At 34.0% G+C, this 22,599-nt stretch overlaps 1 long non-coding RNA gene across 3 annotated transcripts; it reads right to left on the reverse strand.

Moving 5' to 3' along the window:
- Positions 1-1,319: 1,319 nt before the first annotated feature.
- On the reverse strand, positions 1,320-17,552 carry LOC110017972. 3 transcript variants are annotated; one of them, XR_002293313.1, is made up of 4 exons: positions 17,388-17,552; positions 17,133-17,249; positions 6,363-6,450; positions 1,320-1,697 (listed from the first exon to the last, which is right to left on the reverse strand). It is a non-coding gene; the product is annotated as an uncharacterized LOC110017972 (long non-coding RNA). The 3 variants fall into 3 exon arrangements; XR_002293312.1 differs by lacking the exons at positions 1,320-1,697; positions 6,363-6,450 and adding exons at positions 8,058-8,131; positions 8,220-8,310; XR_002293311.1 differs by lacking the exons at positions 1,320-1,697; positions 6,363-6,450 and adding exons at positions 8,058-8,131; positions 8,220-8,321.
- Between the last annotated feature and the right edge of the window lie 5,047 nt (positions 17,553-22,599).

Genomic DNA, 22,599 nt, shown 5'->3' on the forward strand with positions numbered 1-22,599 from the left:
AGCCCAATAGAGAAAGATTTTTTCTTGTAACTCAATCCTACCCTAGTTGAACTAGTGGCTTTGCTATTTACAGCTAGAATAGTATTTATTTAAATACCAACTAATAATAGGAGACATTGGTTGTATTATTTTATAGCTAATGAGACGATAAGCAACATTACTACCTTGATAGCGTAAGTGCTCTTCAAATTAAATTCATTTATCGCCAATTTCATGACAAGAAACAATCAACCGCATAAGAACTAACAAAAGATCTCCAACCTTAAACAACCTTGGGTGGAGCACTTGGTCATGGGATTGAACCATTTGTGCAAAATAAAGTTTAAGTAAAGCAGTACTTCCTTTACATTCATCAAAGGCGTCAAGTTCCTCCAATCATAATCGTGAATTATCCACACTAGTAAAGTTATGATGAACTGCTACATATCTCAAAAGGAAGCACTTCTTTAGTCCCAAATGCTTGCGCATATGGTTGCCCATATCTCAAAAGGAAGCACTTCTTTAGTCCCAAATCCTTGCGCATATGGTTGCCTTTTTTTTAGAAAGTTTGCCTTTTTTTTAGAAAGTTTTGAATTCAACGATAAACATAGTTCTTCAAATAGTTTTTTAATTCTCATTTATTGGCAAAAAGAGATTTTTTATCAACTTCATCGAGATTTTGTTGAATTCTTATGGCAGGTCATTTGCCCTAAGCTAATAGATTAGCGAACATCACCAATCTATTTGTTGATAACAAGTGAATTTGAAAATTTTTATACTGGCGATATTATTATCTAAGATGATTGAACGTGGCAAACCAAAGAAATAGATAATATTATCCCCAAAGAATAGCAATAAATTATTTGATTTGCCTTGGTTTAGTGGCATTATTTCTACGCACTTTAAAATTTTACTGAAGTCCACTAGGATGAAGCTATGTCCTTTTGAGTATGGCAGATCAATTGAGCCAATAATCTGTAACCCATCATTTGAAGGCTCGTGATGCCAAAATGGAATGAACCAAGACACTCTAATGTATGCGTTATGCAATTTCTGGCCATGATCAGTCAATAATATTCAAGCTTTTCAATTTTAGTTTTCATCATAAGGCTAGATTGGTATGCCAAACAGCCCTTCATGAACTTCGCTTATAACCTTTTGATTTCATCTTCAATGATGCATCACAACCACATTGTGTCAAAGAAAAAGTGATAAAGAATGAGCTGCAACTCATGTTAAAACCCAAGAAAATCGAAACAATACTGAAACAATAACAAATAAAAAAAATACCAAATTTTCAAGACGAAAAAGTTCATACTGGACAAAAAGCAAACCTGCAGAGTTAGTTCCTTCAGCAGGAATTCTCCATGAAAAAGAACCAAAGAAGGCATCAAGATCAGCATGAGGAAATTCATTCCGAAGATATTTCACTAAAGAAACTCTGCTTTGGAACTTCGGCTTACAACCTGAAATACTTGGGAAATAGTCAGGTGGAGAAATAAACCTATCAATCCAGTGCCCACTAACAGCTTTTCTGGTTCCTACTCTCCAAGTCCAAGTATCTCCAAGATGCGGCCAGTCCTCCGGAGCATAAGGCAAGCCAACTCCTGATGCACAAGCAGGAACAGGTTTGAGATCTATGATGCATCCATTACTTCCATCAAATTGATCAATATGCATGGATTCTCTGTCCTTAGGCATTCTGCAATGACAATTACCTGAAACGAAGTGTTCAAGTTTTAAAAGTTAAGCAATGTTTTCACATTTTTGTAAAATCAAATATCTTTCAAAGGCATGTTCAAATACTTAGTCTCAAAAGAACTTTTGCCTAATTCCCTACATTATACATTCAAATAAATTCCCCATTTTTAGCAGGGTGACAAGAGATGCATGCATAATCAAGTTGAGCAAATCCTCTCTCTGATAATGTATGGCTTAATGCAAGAAACAAGCAAACCAATTCCATATACAATGGATTTTCATGCCAATTACAATGATTAAAAAAATCGAAGATATCAATACACCATCCGAAAACACCAGAAAACTTTATTTTGGATATAAATTATGTAAAACTTTTGAAATATAGAAAGATACAGTATTTATTACATTGGTATAGAGAGTAAAAAAGAAGAATCTTCGAGCAAAAGAAATATAAAATATATGCAAGAACAAGGAAAGAAAAGGAGGGCTGAAATTCGTATAATCAGAAATTCAAAAAAAAATTAAATAATCTACGAAAAACCTTAGCCCTTGATATAAATGAATAGAACTTGTTACTCTTTCTACTGCTACCAATGACATTGAGAAGAATTCATAAGCCAGTCTTTAGATAACTTTGCCATTTAATCATCACCACTAACTTTAGGAAAGAAAGAATCTTCAGTACATTCAATAAATTTAATATACTCGCAATATAGCATGACAATAAGCTTACAAGCAAGTATGTGGGAGTACAGAGCCCTTTTCTACTCATATATTAAAGCCTAAAGCTGTTGCTTCTGTTGTTGGTGATGACATACTGAGCTAAATCAAACTCATAGTCATCACTAAACTTATGCCTACTGTTTTTGTTGGCTCTATGAATCCTTCTTCTCCATTCAATCTTCTTGACCGTCTCTGATTAGTCATCACTAAACTTATGCTACTGTTTTTGTTGGCTCTATGAATCCTTCTTCTCCATTCAATCTTCTTGACCGTCTCTGATTAGTCAACTCTGTTTTACTCCCGTCTTTCTGTGCAGCTGCTATTTATATTACATTTCACATAGTTTATCACTTTATAGTCCTTCAATGTACCCATGCAATTGCAGGCGGTACAACAGACTAACTAGGTCAGGCACTATTCAAGCAAAGGTTACAACAAGTTATGATGTAAAATAAAAGAAACAAGCAAATGAATGTTATAAAATGATTTGGTAGTGTATAACTACTAATATACTGACTAGCATAGTGCATATAATGATTAAAAACCTTCTGTGGAATTTAGAAGAAACTCTCTAAACTGACTAGCATAGTGCATATAATGATTAAAAACCTAATATTTCTGTGGAATTTAGAAGAAACTCTCTAATTTTTATTAAAGCAAATAGCTAATTTATATACAGCACGGACTAATCATCTTACAATTAGAGAGAAACTCAAATCATAACGATAAAAAAGAAAGAAATAAAAAACAATAATGGATAATTAATGGAGTATAATTTCTCCCCTTAAATATAATAGTGGACCCACAGTTTCTTAAACTATGCGCATATCAACATTCCCCCTCAAGTTGGGTTGTATAAGTCATACATCCCAAACTTATTGTTGAGATCACTAAAGTGGCGCTGAGGAAATGCCTTGGTATGAATGTCAGCAATTTGAAATTGAGTTAGGATATATCTTAGTTGAACAATCCCTCAATTGACCTTCTCAGATATGAAGTGTCTATCAATCTTTATATGTTTGGTTCGATCATAGTGTGTGATTGTTTGAAAAGTTGATGGATGATTGACTATCGCTAAACATCTTAATAGTGCTTTGGTTCACCATATGAAGTTCCGCTAGTAAATTTATTAGCCACACCCTTCATGAATACCTAAAGTGAGGGCACGATATTCAAATACTACACTGTTTCATGCCTCCACAACTTACTTTTTACTTTTTCAACTAACCAGATTATCCCATACAAATGAACAGTAATCCTTGGTAGATCATCTATTAGTCAATTCTCTTGCCCAACTAGCATTTGTGTAGATCTCAATGTCACGGCTCCCGGTTTTCTTGAATATTAATCTAGGTCCTGGAGTGATTTTTAGATACCTTAGAATTCGAAAGACCGTTTCTAAATGATCTTCACTTGGATTGTTCATATGCTAGCTCAAAAATCCAACAGAAAAAGAAATGTCAGGCTTTATGTGTGATTGAACAAATATTTACCCCATAAGTCTTTGATACCTCCCTTTTTTAGCTGGAGTGTTATCTTCTCCTTTTAATGTTGGTCGTTGGGATCCATAGGAGTATTTGTTATTTTGCATTCCAACATTCATATTTCTTTTAAAAGTCAAGGATATATTTTCTTCGGGATATAACAATGTCTTCTTTGGACCTAGCTACTTCCATTCTCAAGAAATACATTAAAGTTCAAAGTCTACGGTCTCAAACTCATAGTCATCATTCTTTTTATTGTTTCAAGCTCCCTTAAGTCATTGTATTTAAGAATAATGTCATCTACATATACAATAAGGATGATAATCAGACTTTCTTAATTAGAGTTTACAAAAAAAAAGCATGATCAGCCTAGCATTGATAGTATCCATTGGCAAGAATAGTCTTGATGAACCTTTCAAACCATGTTCTAGGAGATTGTTTCAACCCATATAATGAAATTTGTAGTTTACACACCAACTGGCTATTTTTGTGGTTCTCTAATCCCAAAGAAATCTCCATATCAAGTTCTTTTTCTAGATACCCACAAAAAAAACATTTTTAATATATAGTTGATGTAAAGGTGCCTAGCATTGATAGTATCCATTGGCAAGAATAGTCTTGATGAACCTTTCAAACCATGTTTTAGGAGATTGTTTCAACCCATATAATGAAATTTGTAGTTTACACACCAACTGACTATTTTTGTGATTCTCTAATCCCAGAGGAATCTCCATATCAAGTTCTTTTTCTGGATACCGACAAAAAAAAACATTTTTAATATCTAGTTGATGTAAAGGCCAGTCCTATCAGATAGCCAGTGATAATAATATTCTTACTATGTTGAGTTTCGTCATTGATGCAAATATCTCCTGTCATTCGATTTTGTAGGAGTGAGTGAACCCTTATGATACAAGTCTAGACTTGATCGTTTATATGTTCCCATGTGCTTTGTATTTAATAATGAATACTCATTTGTACCCTGCAGTTCTTTTCCCATATAGCAAAGTTGTTATGAACCAGGAAATATTCTTTTCAAGGGCAAGATTTTTTTCCTCCACGGTCTTTTTCCAAGCAAAAATAGATAAAAGTTTTTGGATTGAATTTGAGACCTGTACATTAACCAAGTTCTGAACAAAAGATTTGTAAGAGAGATAATTCTTCATAGATAGAAAATTTTTCTATAGGATATTTTGTGCATTATTGTACTCCTTCCTCTTGGTGTTCAGGATGTGTTGACCCAACCTTTGTGTGAGTATTTGGGATGTCGAGTTGGTTCTAGTGATTTGCATTTCTGATTTTACATATTTTCCCTTGCATGCTCACTAGGTTTTTTCTTTCTGGTGTACACACAAAATTCTTGGTTCTTGGTGGGAGTTGTAGGAGGATTTAGTATCGTAGTTTCATTTTCAGGTTGATTTATGGTAATAGGCCAAAGTGAGCTTATTAGGGATATCAGGGAGGTGAGCTTGAGGTTCCCAAATGGTACCCAAAATCTGATATTCTCTCCAACTCTCCCCCTGAATAGTAGATTTGTGATGGTATGGTTGGTTTTAAAAAAAGGTGACAGCCATAAAGTTGTAAAATTTGTGTTTTTGGAAAGTAGCATTTATACCCATTTTAGTTTAAAAAGCAGCCAACAAAGATGCATTTGATTGACCTAGGATCAAGTTTGTCTGGTGTGGTTAATGTAATTGAACAAAACTATGCAACCAAATATTTTTACTTTAGAGGTGAAGGATTGAATGTGAGATAGGATTTTATGAGGGTGCTAAGAGGTTTGTTAAAGTTTGGCACTATATTGGGGATCTTATTTATGAGATAAGTGGATGTGAGAATAACATCCCCCACAAGTGTTTAGTACGTTGTTAGTGAATAGAAATTAATGATCCACTTTGAGGAGATTTTTGTTCTTTCTCTCAACAACACAATTTGATTGGGATGTGGCAATACAATAACTTGTATGAATGATGTCATTTTTGGATAGAGATGGATCGGGAGTGGAGTTGTAGTAGTCTTTTACATTATTGATTTTGAGTATTTGAATTTTGCTCTGAAATTGAGTGAGACTCATGTTGTGAAAGGTTTCAAATGTACAAGAAGATTCAAATTTTTCCTTCATGAGAAAGGCCTACGTGGTTCTGGTGTGATCATCAATGAATGTGACAAACCACATAGTCTCATTTATATTTTTTTTATTTTTGAGGACCCCCATATATCACTATGAACCATATGTTGGTTTGTATTTGTATCAGTCGAGGTACAACAGATGTTAGCAATTCAGTCAAACTAACTCTCACTAACACTCGTCCTGATTTTTATAATCAAGACTCATTGAGTGAAGAACTAATCTAACTGAATTGTCGCATATACGTGATACATTGCTTTTCAATTATATATTCAGAAGCACGAAAATTAAATCATTCAAACATGAAAACTATATAAAGTTGCTAAATCAAAAACAAGAAAAATACTAACCCAAAATTTATATACAAAGCTCCCAAAACTATCGTGCAAAAGCTGCACAAGTCACCTGAATACTCTCCACAGTGCTCATTGCCCCTACCTGGAAGGCAAAACGTAGAGTGAGCAAAACTCGCCCAACAAAATAATCATGGCAAAAACAAGACTTTGAATATGGAAAGAAAGTAACGAGCATCAAATAAAATTATACATGTCTACATACAATCATAACATGCTAGCATAATAAAAAATATGAAAAGAGAACAGATGCAGGTAATATAAAAATCAATTGTAGTGTAGCATGCAGGTTGTAAGCATGAAATCATAGGTATAAGAATGTTTATAAGCATATTCATTTATTTCATAGAGGTCGCATCATAATAATGTCACTTGTTCAATGTATATGATTCAACTATTTCCATGTTATTTTATCATAGGTCGTCACCCTGCCCCAAAAACCATATAAACTATCAATAAAAGTTGAGCACTCTCAACATAGCAGTTATCAACAACCCTTCTGATACCCACGGTTTCCTAACATTCTGTCACAGACTAATTACAACGGTTCCCAGAGTTTCGTCCATGTATAAATATCAAGAGTCGGGAATACATCTCTACATAATGTACTTGCAATAACTCATACAATAGTCTATCCTTAACATTCATTTTGATATTTCTTAAAGCATAATATATGTAGCAACATTAATCAAACATTTCATGAAGCATAAGTCCTGCAATCATGTATTTCATATCTCGCATGAATCATAACAGAATGAATTCCTGTAAGTGAATCACATGAAGGATAATAAAATTCAACTTGTATTCATAAATTAATTGCACGTATTCATCTATAATATGCCAGAATTCCTAAATGCATTAGTATCAAACTATAAATCATATGAAACATATAGAAGAGTATTTTTTTTTAATTTAGCATAAGACTATTTCACCTGACTAGACAGAGCAGCCACACAACGAGTTTCTATACGCTTGCCTCAAGCTCACCACCTCGTATACACAACCTGCAGATGCAGGTAATATAAAAATCAATTGTAGTGTAGCATGCAGGTTGTAAGCATGAAATCATAGGTATAAGAATGTTTATAAGCATATTCATTTATTTCATAGAGGTCGCATCATAATAATGTCACTTGTTCAATGTATATGATTCAACTATTTCCATGTTATTTTATCATAGGTCGTCACCCTGCCCCAAAAACCATATAAACTATCAATAAAAGTTGAGCATCTCTCAACATAGCAGTTATCAACAACCCTCCTGATACCCACGGTTTCTTAACATTCTGTCACAGACTAATTACAACGGTTCCCAGAGTTTCGTCCATGTATAAATATCAAGAGTCGGGAATACATCTCTACATAATGTACTTGCAATAACTCATACAATAGTCTATCCTTAACATTCATTTTGATATTTCTTAAAGCATAATATATGTAGCAACATTAATCAAACATTTCATAAAGCATAAGTCCTGCAATCATGTATTTCATATCTCGCATGAATCATAACAGAATGAATTCCTGTAAGTGAATCACATGAAGGATAATAAAATTCAACTTGTATTCATAAATTAATTGCACGTATTCATCTATAATATGCCAGAATTCCTAAATGCATTAGTATCAAACTATAAATCATATGAAACATATAGAAGAGTATTTTTTTTTAATTTAGCATAAGACTATTTCACCTGACTAGACAGAGCAGCCACACAACGAGTTTCTATACGCTTGCCTCAAGCTCACCACCTCGTATACACAACCTGGGAAACAAAGATATCATAGGAATTCATAAAACTCGAGTTCATAACATGATTTAATGAAAACACAGCTTATTTGCCTGAAATGTACCTCAAATGGGCTTCTCGGCATAAATTGCCCTTCTGAAACCACCTAATCTTCTTCTCATCACCTCCAATTTAACATCTGCTTCGCTAAAATCCTGCTAAGACCCTTTTGAAAGCTTGCAAGATAATTACGACAATTCCAAAACAATCGACACCTCCAACGGATGTCGGAAACGTGAAAAACATGAAAAATGAGGCAAACTTCAATACGAAAGAAAGAGAAAGGAAATCAATGCTTAAAATTGCGATATAAAGGGATTTGTGCTTTACATAATTTACCCCAAAGCCCTGGATTGTGAGTTTCAGCAACACTATGCGTCGCTCGACTTGTCTATTTGCTGACCGTGCGAACTCCTCCAGGTGCGGGAAATCGAATAGGGAGAGAAGAGTCGAGAGAGAGAGAGAGAGAGAGGGAATTTGGGAGGAGAAAATCGAAAGAAAGGAGATGATTTCGAAGCTCTAAAGTGAAGCATGAAAATAAAAGGGCTATAGGCGATGGGCTACACTATTGCGGGATTAGGATAGGATTAGAAAACAATTAAGATAAATTAATTAAATTAAACTTAAGCTTCTAAATTTCATATCTTTCAATTCGTTAACAATTCATGCATGGTGTTTTATATGAAATTGAGTGATTTCATGCGTAGAATTTAATAAAATTATTTCGAACAAATTCAAGGAGAAGAAATTTTTTTAGGAACTTTTAGAATTTCTCGAACTTACCTGATTTCACGAAATATTTCATGTTTGGGCACACTTATCGGGTATGTTTAACACGCTTGCAGATTTCACACTAATAAGAATTATGTTTTTAATTAATAAACAAATGAGAATATAATTTTTCAATATAATAGAAGTTAGGATGCCTAAAATGAAAATGTCATAGCATAACTTGACTCTCATGAGAAACAAACTCGGATATATGACTTGACTGAAAGGTTTGTGAATGAGGAGATGGTCTTTCTGAAGTGGGAGACCTAATTAGCAGATAACGTCCATGATACATGCCAGCACTGTAAAATAACATTCCCTGAATCCATCACCTGAAATTCACACAAAGTATGGTAACACAATCACAACTAAATTTACATCACCTGAAATTCACACAAAGTATGGTAACACAATTCAAACTAAATTTACTGATAGACAGTAAATTGCAGCTAAGTTTAGGAAAATAAAGCACAGATTGAAGAATAATGTTCATTGTGAGTTTTACAGTTCCTCTTCCATCCATAGATGAAAGTGGTGCTTGCAAGAATAGATGGATTGGAAAGCAATGATATCACCTATCATGTGATCAAATGCTCCAAAGTTTAATATCCAAGGTTGATTCTTCTTGTTGAGAGCAACAAAAGAACAAGAAAGTCTACCTTCCTTTGCTAGAAAGTTGGTTGAAGGCTCATAATATTATCCCAGAAGCCTTTGGAGAGCTTCGTGTTATTCCTTACTGAATGGACTATGTTCATGTAGCTTGTAATCATTTGATGTTGTGTTTGCCTGATTTTTCCCATCACTTCTGATTTTGTTAGGCTTTCAATCTACATATTTTTCATAAATTTTCCAATAATGCTCATTTAGATGACCAAACTTTTTGTAATATACGCCAGAGTTTGTTCCTCTTTGATTTTTTGTCCTCAGAAGAATTGTGAGTGTATAAAATTGAGTTGTCAGCATTTGATGTATTGAAATTATATGTCATCATGAGTTTCTTCAACTCACCCTCTTGCAGGTCATGTAACTTAATTTCAATGTTAAATGATTTGTGAGTGTATAAAATTGAGTTGTCAACATTTGATATATTGAAATTATATCTCATCATGAGTTTCTTCAACTCACCCTCTTGTAGGTCATGTAACTTAATTTCAATGTTAAATAGCTCAAAGATGTTCTCAACACTTGCATAGGTTTCCCTTGTATCATTCCAGACTTTTTTTGTCGTTCTGTATAGGAGAAAGTTTTCTCCTATTTCTGTGGATATTGATTTGACAAGTCATGACATGACCATGTGAACTTCAATCTTCCATAACAGATGTTTAAGAACTGTAATTTCTGGCACAGAATTTTCTTCATTGAGATTACTATCTTTTCCTTTACCACAATGTACATGAACGCAGATTGACACCATTAGAGAAAATTGTTTTCATGCAGTTTGTGATTGGCGATGTAGGAATAGACTTCAGATGTTGTTGAACCAAACATCCTAAATTCGAGTTCCATGTAACTTCTAAAGAGGATGAAGTAGGTGTCGTGTCATATTTGGTCACCATCAAGATTTCCACATGAGAGAAATTGTCTATCGGTAACACAAGATTTCCAATTGAAAAAGAAATTATCTGTCATCGACACATAATTTCTACCAGAAACTGTCTGTCACTAACACAAAATTTTCACCAGAAATTGTATGTCACCGACACAAGGTTTCTGCTACAGAGAAATTGTTGAAGACCTGATTAATAGCACTTGCAGGTCCCTGATGTCTGCCCTAAGAAAATCTAGCGGCATGGATAGTGTGATTTCTACCATGGAGAGAATGTTCACACCCGATTATTTTGTTGCAGATGATTTAAGAGAAAGTTTCCTAAAACACACGGAAGATCAGAGTGCTAGGAAGCGCGCCTACAATTTTTGTCAAAGCTGCGATCCTCGTAAGATGCGCGAATGATTGCGAGAAGGGGATATGCAAATGACTATGACATCGGAAAAAAATACAAAGTGGCAGAGGATAAAAATAAGCATAGATCATAGTACCCTAGGGATGAAAAGCCTATTATGAACAAACTATTGAAGAATACAAGAGAATCAATATAAGGTAATGCACGATCAATTCCAACAAGAGCATTTGCTTTAACTTCCTAGAAAGCCAAGGATTCTTTAGAGGTTATGCCCAGTGTGATTAACATTTTAGATTTTTTGCTATGACAGATTTTGATTCTAGTGATTCATACTTTTCTTGTTAAAGATCTTTGATAAGTAACAAATGGAACTCATCTATTTTATCCTTGGTTTGCCTATTGTGTTATATGTTGGAGATAAAATATTTGTTTCTGTTTTATGCTCTATTGATATTATCAAACTTGAAGAATATTCATGTTTAATTTGAGTTTGCCACATATATGTTGGGTGAAATTCACAGTAACAGAGATATACTAGCGTATTAATGTTGTATGAATATTCAACAAAAACGGATAAAATAAAAGCTTATGAAAGGAACGCTAGTGTTTTTATGTGGAAAACAAAATAAAAGAAAAATATCACGGGCCTAGCCCAGTTGAAAAAATTCCACTTTCAAATGTTTGTTACAACACCGTGTCTATCTTTAAATAGCAAAAAATAATATTACAAGAATGGGAAAAAATATTGGAACAGTGACAGCAACCCAGATGTGATCGTGAAAAACCAATGACATAGGTTGTGTGATGGTGATCTGTATTCATTATCAACTATGGTGATGGTTGTTAGATGACATTGATCCAGCAACATTAACAGAGATAGCCAAAAAACAGTGATCTAACGATGCACTTTGATAACGGACGTATAGCAATAGCAATGGCGTCAACTGAGCACCGATGTTCTGATGACAACTGTGATAGCAGCCAAAAAAAGGTGGCAGCAGCAATGGCGCAAGCCACGTGACCATGTTTTGATGGTTAATAAATAGGCAAAGGTACTCTGACGACAGTGGGGGTTGAGAGATAGCAACCCAATGAAGATGGTAGTGTTTTAGTTAAGGCGGCCTGACGGCGGTCGAAAGATATTGATCAGGCAACAGCGACGGTATACCACAACAGTGGCAACTACAAGGCAACAGTGATCTGGCATAACAGCAGCCGAGAGAAGATGGTTCAGTGATGACGACAATGTACCACATCAGGGGAGGTTGTCGAGCATCAGTGAATTGAAATAGCGACGAATGGGAGATTATGATTCAATGAAGGTAATAGTGTACCACAACATTGATGTATGTTGAGCAATAATGACCTGGCATAGCGACAATCGGGATATGATGATTCAACGATGATGGTAATGTTTTGATGATGTTGGCATTATAGCGACGAGGGAGGCACAATGGTATTGGTCTAAGCTTGGGGTGAGCATTTGGCCAGTTTTCAAGTTGTTCAAATCGATTGCAACCTAAATCATGAATCTAAAAGAATTAAACAAATAAAAAATGGACAAAAATTTAATTTAGTTTAGAAGGTTTGGTTATGGACAAACCGAAATTAATTATTTATTGGAGTTTGACTATGAGCAAACATTACAAAATTATAAATCTTATATGTATAATATTGATTAAATTCCATGAATCATATATTTACTTCAATCAAATATTGCATATAATAATAATTTTAATTTTAACGGCTTATTTGAGATGAAATTAAAATATAATGATAAATTTTAAATAGATTCTTATTTTTAGGTTAGTTCGGTTAAATAAAAAGTAAAACCAAACTAAAAACTAAAAATCAAATATTAATGTTTTAAAAACCAAAAATCAAAATGAATTTTTGAAACTGGACCCAATTAACCAAACTTAATTAGTTATATTAAGTTTTTCAGTTTTGACCAGATATTGCATACCCCTAGTCTAAGCAGTTGCTTAGTAGTCTGAGCAGTTGCTTAGTGTTAGTCGAGTAACAATGGCCTTATAGCAATGGCAGCCCAGTGATGGTGATCCAGAATGACAGCTGTTGTCCGGCAATGGCGGCCTTACAGTGGCGACTGTGGTTGCGTGTTAGTCGAGTAACAATGGCCTTATAGCAATGGCAACCTAGTGATGGTGATCCAGAATGACAGTTGTTGTCCGGCAATGGCGGCCTTACAGTGGCGATTGTGGTTGCGCATCGGTTGGATGTTGATGGTCTAATGACGATGGTGGCCCGACCACAGTAGTCTGGCATGATGACAACAACCGAGCAATGGCAACCTGATGGCGACAATGGTGGCTTGTCGTTAATCAGGCGTTGATGGTCCAATGGTGATGACAGCCTCGACGATGGTGGTGCGTCCTGACAAAGGCGATGGTAGCTCGATGTTTATCAGATTTAGGTGGTTTGGTGGGGACGATGGCATGAAGGTGGATCGGCACTGCGGCAGCAGCCTGACATTGGCATCCTGTCAGTGATAGCAGTGGATTGTAGTCGTTTTGGTGTTGATGGTATGATAGAGAGGCAGCTCCACGACGGTGGTCCGAAATGGCGCCCAGTCAGGCGATGACAGACATATGGTGTCAACTGCAGTCCAACAATGGTAATCTTGCAAGATGTCAGTGCTCCTGCAATGGTGGCCCGACATCAGCGGTCTGGCACGGAGATGGTGGCTTATAGTCAACAAAATGGTGGCATTTTGGCAATGGAGGCAGCCCGCGATGGTATTTTGGTAGTGGTGGAACTTGAGAATCCTTAAGAGCTTGGAGCACCATTCAACCTTCTTATCCCAAACCAATCCCCCTTCAAGAAGAAAGTGGAGTTTATTTATAGATTTCCTGAGTGGCATTCTCCTTAAATATTTCACGAATTCATACCACTCTATCGGATGGCCCAGAGTAATCTCTTTGATTGCATAATATATTATGATTATTTAAGTATCTCAATTCTGTCAGAATTAAGTGATCTTATATTTGTTGGATTTGTCTAGAGACGTTCGATTTGACTACAACCTTTTCAAATTTGGAGATAATTTGGTCATCAAAATATATCTCAAAGTTTATTATTATGTTTTAAGTATATGATCTATACCCACTTCGACTCAGATCGGACCATATTTGATGTTATTCGGTTCATCTTACAAAAATACTTCATTTGAATTTAAGTGTAGGTAAATATTTAGAGCTCTCGGGCCCAATATGCATCGAGATTCATGGTGGATTAAGATAATTAAGATAATTTTTTGGGGACATACCACTCCCTATGATAAAATTTGATGTAATTTTGAATATGGATTGACTAGCTCAATAATATATTGTCATTAAGTCTTAGAAAAAAAAAGAATTATGATTTAGCTCACCTATTGATAAATTATTTTATTTTTAGTGTAAGTGGTTAGTATGATCACTTAATAACTCTGTCAACAAGAATAAATATATTGAAGATGATGAATTGATATTTTCTGTTTAAATAAAAAACTATCATAGATACAATTTGCGATGTAAGTATTATTATTTTTATAATGAGCATGTTCCAATTTTTCATGACAAATTTTTTGGTTTACTAACAAAAAAAAAGTGAATTTTTTTTTATAATGAGCATGTTCCAATTTTTCATGACAATTTTTTTGGTTTACCAACAAAAAAAAAGTGACAATAGATTTCATCCCTTCACTGCAATAATTGTTAAAACACCTTATAGAATGGCAACTAAGATGCTGAAAAAGTTAAGGAATCATTTATTGGAATTAGTTGAGATGAGTTTCATAAGATCAAGTATATCATTGTGGAGTTCTCCTATTTTGTTTGGTAAGGAGAATGATGATTGATGATGCAATAAGATTGTACATAGACTATAAATAATTCATAAAGTGACAATGGATGAATGTGATTTACATCAACATGGTGACGGAGCAAGGATGAACCTTAACAATTGAACTCAGAGCAATGGATGAACTGTGTGTACCAAAACATGAATTGAAAACACCTATGAAGCCTAGCGAATGAATCAGTATGTCTTAGGTCTAGATCAGACTGTATAAGGGACAGAAGCCGTTCACCCTCACTTTTCTTTTTCTTCTGGTGAGTATAGCACTACCAGACCCTATTGGTCTTTTTGGTTTTGTTAGTTCAGTTTGTGTGTTTTATTGATTTAGTTTTATTTGATTGTTTACTTTTATGTGCATGATTAAATTACATATTTTTTTAGCTTTTTTGGCAGTGTGCTTTCAATCTAAATTACTTGTGATAAGCTCTTAAGTAAATTTTTTATCCAATTTAAACAATTTTAATCTATTCTTTTAAATTAAACTCATACCCCAAAAAAATAATAAAAATAAGCTGATTGCATTCACACCTTAAAATTTCATTGCATATAAAATAACATGAAAGAAAATTGAGTTGAATCTCTGAAGTGACTTTTTGATTGTGCAAAAATCACATGCATTACATAAAATGTTCATTTTTTTTTTTGGTCTTCAACCATTGCATAGCAATGCGGATCTGACTAGAGAGGATCGCCGCCCTTATAAGGTGAAATTTGTCTTCCGTACTTGACTTGGCCTTAAGATCTGTCATGCATTAATCATAAAGAATTGTATACCCTTTCACGGCCTATTTGAAACTTGATACTAAAAATAAATAAATAAATAAATACACTTAGTGTGAATAGAAAAATAAAAATTTGTAAGTTCGAAATTATAAAATTATTTACATTAATTATAGGAATTTGCATATTAGTCTAATTAAGAAACTTGGTTTTAACAATCAAGTCATAAGACATACATTTCTCTCTAATAAAATAATAGTCTACTCTATTGTGAATTACATAGAGATTGAACATCATGATTTTATATGATTAAGTGGGACTAGTTGGCAGTCTTTTCATACAAGATTGTAAGTTCAATCATAAGCAATCTTAGGCCCAGGTGGGGCTAAGTTATAAGTCTTATTATCATGTTTGCACTAGCCTGGATCCTGAGTTGTACCCAATTAGTATGTCAGTCCCATTTTATTTAGGTTCAATAAATGCATTATCCTTATAATATTTCAGTTCTTATCGTCGGGTAAAGCCTTCATTTTCGGGCATGCACATTTATGTCACTTGATGATGGCAACTCATGTGTTCAACTATCATGCATGCCCTGCTTGCTTGTACTTATCCTCCTGTTTTTGGTCATATTATATCTTTCATGTGAGTAGCCCCTTGAGCCTTTCTCTCATTGGAATAAGATCTCTTAGAAAACTCATCATGTGTCAAACCCTTGAGGAAAATGAATAAACACGCTTAATCAAGTTTTCTTGAGTTGAATGTCCAAGATATAATTAACCATGAGGCTTTACTCCCATGAAAAGCCTAATTAATAAAATACATTTTATTTGATATTATGTATTGCATGGGAAAAATCATGGTTCATTTGAGTCACATATACTTTTGTTTTTTTAGTCCATAGAGTGAATCATTTTCTATCTTTAGTTGTGGTATGGTTTCGAGCCATGGTGTGCTTCAAAGATAAACATATGAGTGGTCAGTTTAACTTCTATTTAGTCTCATGTCGGAGCATAAAGACCTACGATCGCATTTTCTATCTTTAGTTGTGGTATGGTTTCGAGCCTTAGTGTGCTTCAAAGATAAATATATGAGTGGTCAGTCTAACTTCTGTTTAGTCTCATGTCGGAGCATAAAGACCTACGATCACTCTCGTCGTTTGGGATGGTGTGATCCAATCTTTTATGACTCTTCCCCTTTCCTCTTTACAGGGCTGCATGTCTTACAAAAAAGTGGGATATTGCATAGGTGCATCTAGACCCATAGGGACACATTAGTTAAGGTGTTGTCTAGCAACTGATGAGATTTAAGTTATTAGGATTTAGTAAATCCCATAAATTCAGATTACTAAATCTTGAAGGGGGGTTAAATCCGAAAAACTGACCTGCAACGGATTTACTAAATCTTGTATAAACTTAATTTCAAGCCCACGAAGTTAAATCCACGGTTCTTGGGATTTAGTAAATCTGGTATTTACAATCGAAATCTGTAGAATCCGGATTTACTGCATCTAGGGATTTATTTTGTCCAAAATTATCGTATGCCAGGATTCCCCTTAAATCCTGGTAAATCCTGGGTTAAATCCATTGCCAGCAGCCCCATAATGCGTTCAAGTAGTAGGCACAATGGCGGATTTATTGGTTTTCAATGATTCATAGCTTACGAGCGAGATCTAACCAGTAGAGTAAAACTATCCATGATTACAAAGCAACAGAATGGAAGAAAACCTGAAGGAAATTCTTCAAACTGCTTGTTGCTGAACGATCAATTGGAATTAGAAAGTTACGACGTCATAGAAATTTGTTTCTAAAGTGCTAAGAGAATGCCCCCAATGGCGATCAAACCTAGCAAAATTAAACAAAAAATTTCAGAGGTCAGTAGTTGACACGCACATTTCTACCGCAAATGCTGATTTGTAGAGAAAACCCTATAACAAAAAGCTAGCTGGAAAATCAGCGAGACGAAACCAGCGACAGCTGCACCTGGTAGAAATAGAGCGGGAACGGCCTAGCCATGGTAACGAAACTGAGCGGATGAAAGCATCAAAGAAAAATGGATGAGGGGTTTAGCACTATCAGTGTCGTCTCCGCCCCGGCCTCCTCTACGTTTTGGTTTTTTTTAATTTTACCCGTAACTTTCCCCTAAAACAAAATTTACCCGAAAGAGCAATATATATATATATATATATATATATATATATGGCTAACAATTTATTTTACATAAATATATTATTAATACTATAGTATAATAAATAATTGCTATAACATTTAAATGTCTACCATGCTCCAACAATTTTGTGTCATGCATCTTCTAAACATTTATGATACTCATTCATGGTCTTTTATAACTTCTCATCTTCAAAGATAATTTCTTAATTTTCGCTTCATTTGAATCGGGAATTCAGGATGTATTCATGGTCTTATCGAACATTAAAAGTTTCCCAAAGTTATTTTGAAAATGAAAATAGAGGATTCACGTTTGACAACTATATTTTTAATAGCATGTTTGACCGTTAGTTTAAGATTCTATATTTGAAAACAAATTTTGAACAATGTTATGAAGTTCAATTTTTTAAATTCAAACCTTATGCAACATGTTTTAATCATGTTCAAGTCATGTTTTTAAAATGCTTCAAAAGTGAATGATAGGTTTCAATAAAGTTCAAATTAGGTTTGACTTCAAATTCGACCGTTGCCTCAAAATAAAAAGCCTATGGGATAACTTTCTAATTGTTTTGCTTTTAAGTCTGACACGAAACTTTCATTTGGTTAATCCTTTAGTGTTATTTTTTTGTAAATATCGTTAATATTCATAAGAGCTTTTAAAAAAATTAATTTCCCCATAAATATTTTATAAATAATTTTACAAAAAGCTTAAGTCGCCCTAAACAAACCCTAAGTTTCTAGAGAGAGGTTTGAGCAAGGGTCAAAATATTCAAATAAAGTTCAAAATGTAAGTAAATGGTATTATTTTTGTTCTTCTTCTCTCTTTTATTTTTGAAAAAGTCGGTAGTTTGTCTATCGTCGTATGATTTTCTTTTCCGAGTAAATCTACCTTCTGGATCATATGGATGATCTGGAGAAGGGAGCAATCATAAGGTAAGGACATACAAAAATGAAGACAAATGAGAGAAAGAACGTGAAGAACTTCAACTTCGCATATAGCCCAAAAGCGTACGCCTAAAACGAGAACAGATTTAAGATGCCTTAAACATATCCACAAAGTAGACCTATGAAACCAACACACAAATAGAAAGTCAAGTATATATGTTTGTTCTGGGGTCAAGACCAACTCCCAAGGGAATGTATTCCCTTAGTTAATTACATCTTGGGGATTTTCCAAGAATACTCTAAATTAGAGTAGTCTTTCTTACATTTAAGTGACGACCAGTAGATGGTGTCACAAATGATGGTTATTACACTGTAATATCTCAATGTCTTCAAAGCTCTTGTTAAGTTATAGGGCAAAAAGTAAGTCTCCCACAACCTAAGTAGGTAGCGGCTCATCGGAAATCGAGGCCTATGAAATAACTAGATCATTCGCACTATGCTTCCAAGGCAAGATCGGGCCATAAGGGCAATGTGTGAATTATTGTATCTCAAATGGCTTGCGGGTTATCCACAATCGGGAACTACGAAATGACATTGACGAAGTGTTAAGGAGCGACAGATCTCAAAGGGGGTAGCAAAGGAAGGGTAGAGATGGTCGAGTCAGGACACCGTAAATTCATCATTTCAAGCTATTTGAATCCCAAGTATACATGGTCGTGAAGGTAGTTGACCCAACACAACTGAAGACCCCTATATTAGCAATCCGTAAATTGTGTTGTCCAAGGGGACCTCGACAGCCCTGAGGTTAAAAGAAGGAGACCCTAATCCTATAACAATTTATAGGTAGGAAGAGTAGAGGTTGGATTTATACCTGGAAAAATGGTGAGAATGTCACTTAAGTGAAAAGAAAACATATGACCAACTACAAAGTTGAAAACGCTCTCACCAAAAGACATACTTGGTCCACCCCAGTTATTATCACAATAATATAAGTCCCTCGAATCAACATTAGAAACTTGATCCGCTCCATAACAATTTGATTAAGTTCTTAAAATTAGGTGTTTTGCACGTTGAGGTTTCTCACACAAGTGTATATATCATTACATATCATTTCAGTAACATCGGGCTTTGTTGAGTCTGGATTGTTGATCCCACAGAGAACAAAGTACTGAATCTTGTAAGAAAAGTTCTCATCTAATACTTTTTAGGTCTTAGTTTGGAATTGTAATTATGTGAAAGTTCTATCAACTACTTCTACTCTATTTCAATTAATTCTAATGTTAAAACCTATCTAACTTAATTGGATCGATAATTATCAAGATATAAAGGAAACCGCTCTCTTTGTGATGATATAAGTTATTGTATAGAAATATATACTTCAAATTGTAAATGTGGCCAGTGAGAAATAGGAACAATCATCTATTTTACCCTCTCCTGAGTGCATAAAGTAATTTGGTTAAACTGATTTTAATTCCCTAAACCCCAATTTGAACCTATCAAAGCATGTTTCTCTATGTATGTGTATCGCCCTATGGACTTCTCTTTCTTCACCCATTAGTTTGATGTAAATACTCTACTCCTTCCTTCATCGCTCTACGGAGTCATGGTGGATCACGACAAATTTTAACAGTTCATGTGGTCAGTATGAAAAGTAAATTAAGTTATGAAGAATACTCATCACATTAATATTTAAAGACCAATTTTATAAGTATCCTAATATCCTACACATTCAACTTATTCATTATAAGAGAGGTAAGAAAGATCTACTAACAACACATGAAGAAAACACCAAAAATCAAAATCTTATAAACAAAGCAAATCCACTAGAATTGTGTTTACAAATAGTGCAAGATAATATAGAACATAATACTTAGATTTTTTCCTTTGAAAAGAGATGAAAATTCCTCCACAAAAAGGTTTTCAAGTGCTCCTTGCAATGTTGACTATATCTCATTACATAATTCTCTCTAATTCCTCTCCAATCTCTATAAGAAAGTGGAAAATACAAAACCCTAACTTTACACTACAACTCCTCTACCTTCCTTCACTTCCCAAGGCTTCATAATGCTTTTTGATGCTCCCTTGAACTGCTTAAATCCACCTCAGAACCCCCATAGTCGTGTTGACTTAACAACAAAGAACTGCTCAGAAACTGGTCAGTGCCTTCGCCCCAGGCGTTAGCCTCTCAGTTTGCTTGGGTAGGTGATGTCGCCTAGGCGGCGTTAAGTTGGCGCCAAGGTGCTTGGGTGTAGCGTCTTGGTGCCCAAAGACTAGCACCTAGGCGCCAGTTTGTTGGTTCCAATATGTTCGTTTCACCTCCGCTTTGCTTCATTTCAGCCCCTCTTCGCTACATATGTCATACTTGTTATACCTGCAAGAAAATCACAAATATATATTTCTTTAAAGTATAATTTCATCCATAAACAAATGCAAAATATAAAGAAAATTAGGCATGTTTTAAGACACATCAAAATCCACAAAATTTAAATGTTACTTGTCCATAAGTTACACTAGCATTTTTAAAAATTAATTTTATTAATTTGAGGAGATGGGTTTCATTAAAATTATCAACAATTTTGACTCAGAAATGTCATAGTTCAACTTAAGAAAAATTCAAGTAAATCAGTCAAGATCTATAGTATAAGAAAACACTGCATTCAACTTTGAAATCCCAATTTTCTATCTACTTCAAAAATCATTGATATTTATCAAACATAGGCTCCTTAGAAATTATAGAAAATAGAATTAATGTGCTCTATTTATAAGGTTAGACTAATGTTTTGAAATATAATCAAGTTTAAAATTGTAATAAAACTTTTGCTTTGAAAATATTCAAGCGAAACCAAATTGTAATTTGGCTTCTCCTCAAGCTTCTCCTCCCTTAATATATATATATATATATATATATATATATATTTACTCATAGTATATATATATATATATATATATATATTTGTCTTTTTTTCTTTTCTTTAGGATCATTTTCAATCCTTAACACATCTATAAGATAATTACTATATCTGGATAAGTCTTTAATAATTCTGAATTTTACTATCATCTCTTTAAAGTAAAATTTATCACTCTCCTTCACTTTTAATTTTTTTAAGAAATTGAAAGTATTAGTTGAAATAAATTTTTAATAGAGGCTCAATTCTTATAAAATGTAAATATAAGGATTTATAGTTTTTCAAATATACAACTCTTTTATACAACAAAGAGTAAAATAATTTTTCTACATGTTTTTTATAAGATAACTTCTCTAGAACAATTTTATTTACATAGAACTTGAAATAAATCTACTATGTCATTCCTATAATCAAAATTGAATTAAACTAAAGTTAACACCAAATACTTTACTTCCTTTTAAAAACATAAGAATTTTAAGTGTAGGGTAATGAGGACAAATAAAGTTAAGCTTTTAAAAATTTTTATCCCCCCCAACTTATTTTTTTAGCATTTATAACAATCATAACATAAATATAAGCAAGGAGAAAATAGAACGGGATTACTTTCTACCACATGAGTCTGTCATAAAAAAAAGACAAGTATAAAAAGAAAAGACAAGTATGTAGTAGTAAGTGAATCTTTGTTCAACATGTTTAACATGAAAGTTACATTAAAAAGAACTATAATATTACAACAGATAAGTTCACATAAAGTCCAGAGCATCAATAAATACTAATTCAGTACATCCATAACATCATCAACAAGAGAGGATGTCCAAAACTATAGAATAAAAAGTAAATACAACAATACAACGACAGGAAAAATAAAAACATCAGTACATCACATCAAAATAAAAATTTACTCATCATCCTTATCATCATCAAAAACATCATCACTAGCTTCAGCATTTGCTTCTTCCTCTGAATCTTCCTCCATTCAACATGCTCGTATAACTGGTATGGAGGATACGCAGGGAACTCATTATTTTGTCACCCCCAATCCACTGATTCTGTCTATACATTTCTATTTGAGCAGCATAAATACCAGCTTCATGATCAATTTGACGCTTATTTTTTCAATACAAACGTGTCAAATAGTATGCAATATCATAAACTTAGGTTTGGGTAATGCCAATATCATCCTCTATAATCTTCATGTGATCATACATTGAACCTATGCTCATGGAAGGCTCAGATTA

This window comes from Phalaenopsis equestris, unplaced genomic scaffold (genome assembly GCF_001263595.1).
Source record: "Phalaenopsis equestris unplaced genomic scaffold, ASM126359v1 Scaffold000002, whole genome shotgun sequence".
In the NCBI taxonomy this organism is placed as follows: domain Eukaryota; kingdom Viridiplantae; phylum Streptophyta; class Magnoliopsida; order Asparagales; family Orchidaceae; genus Phalaenopsis; species Phalaenopsis equestris.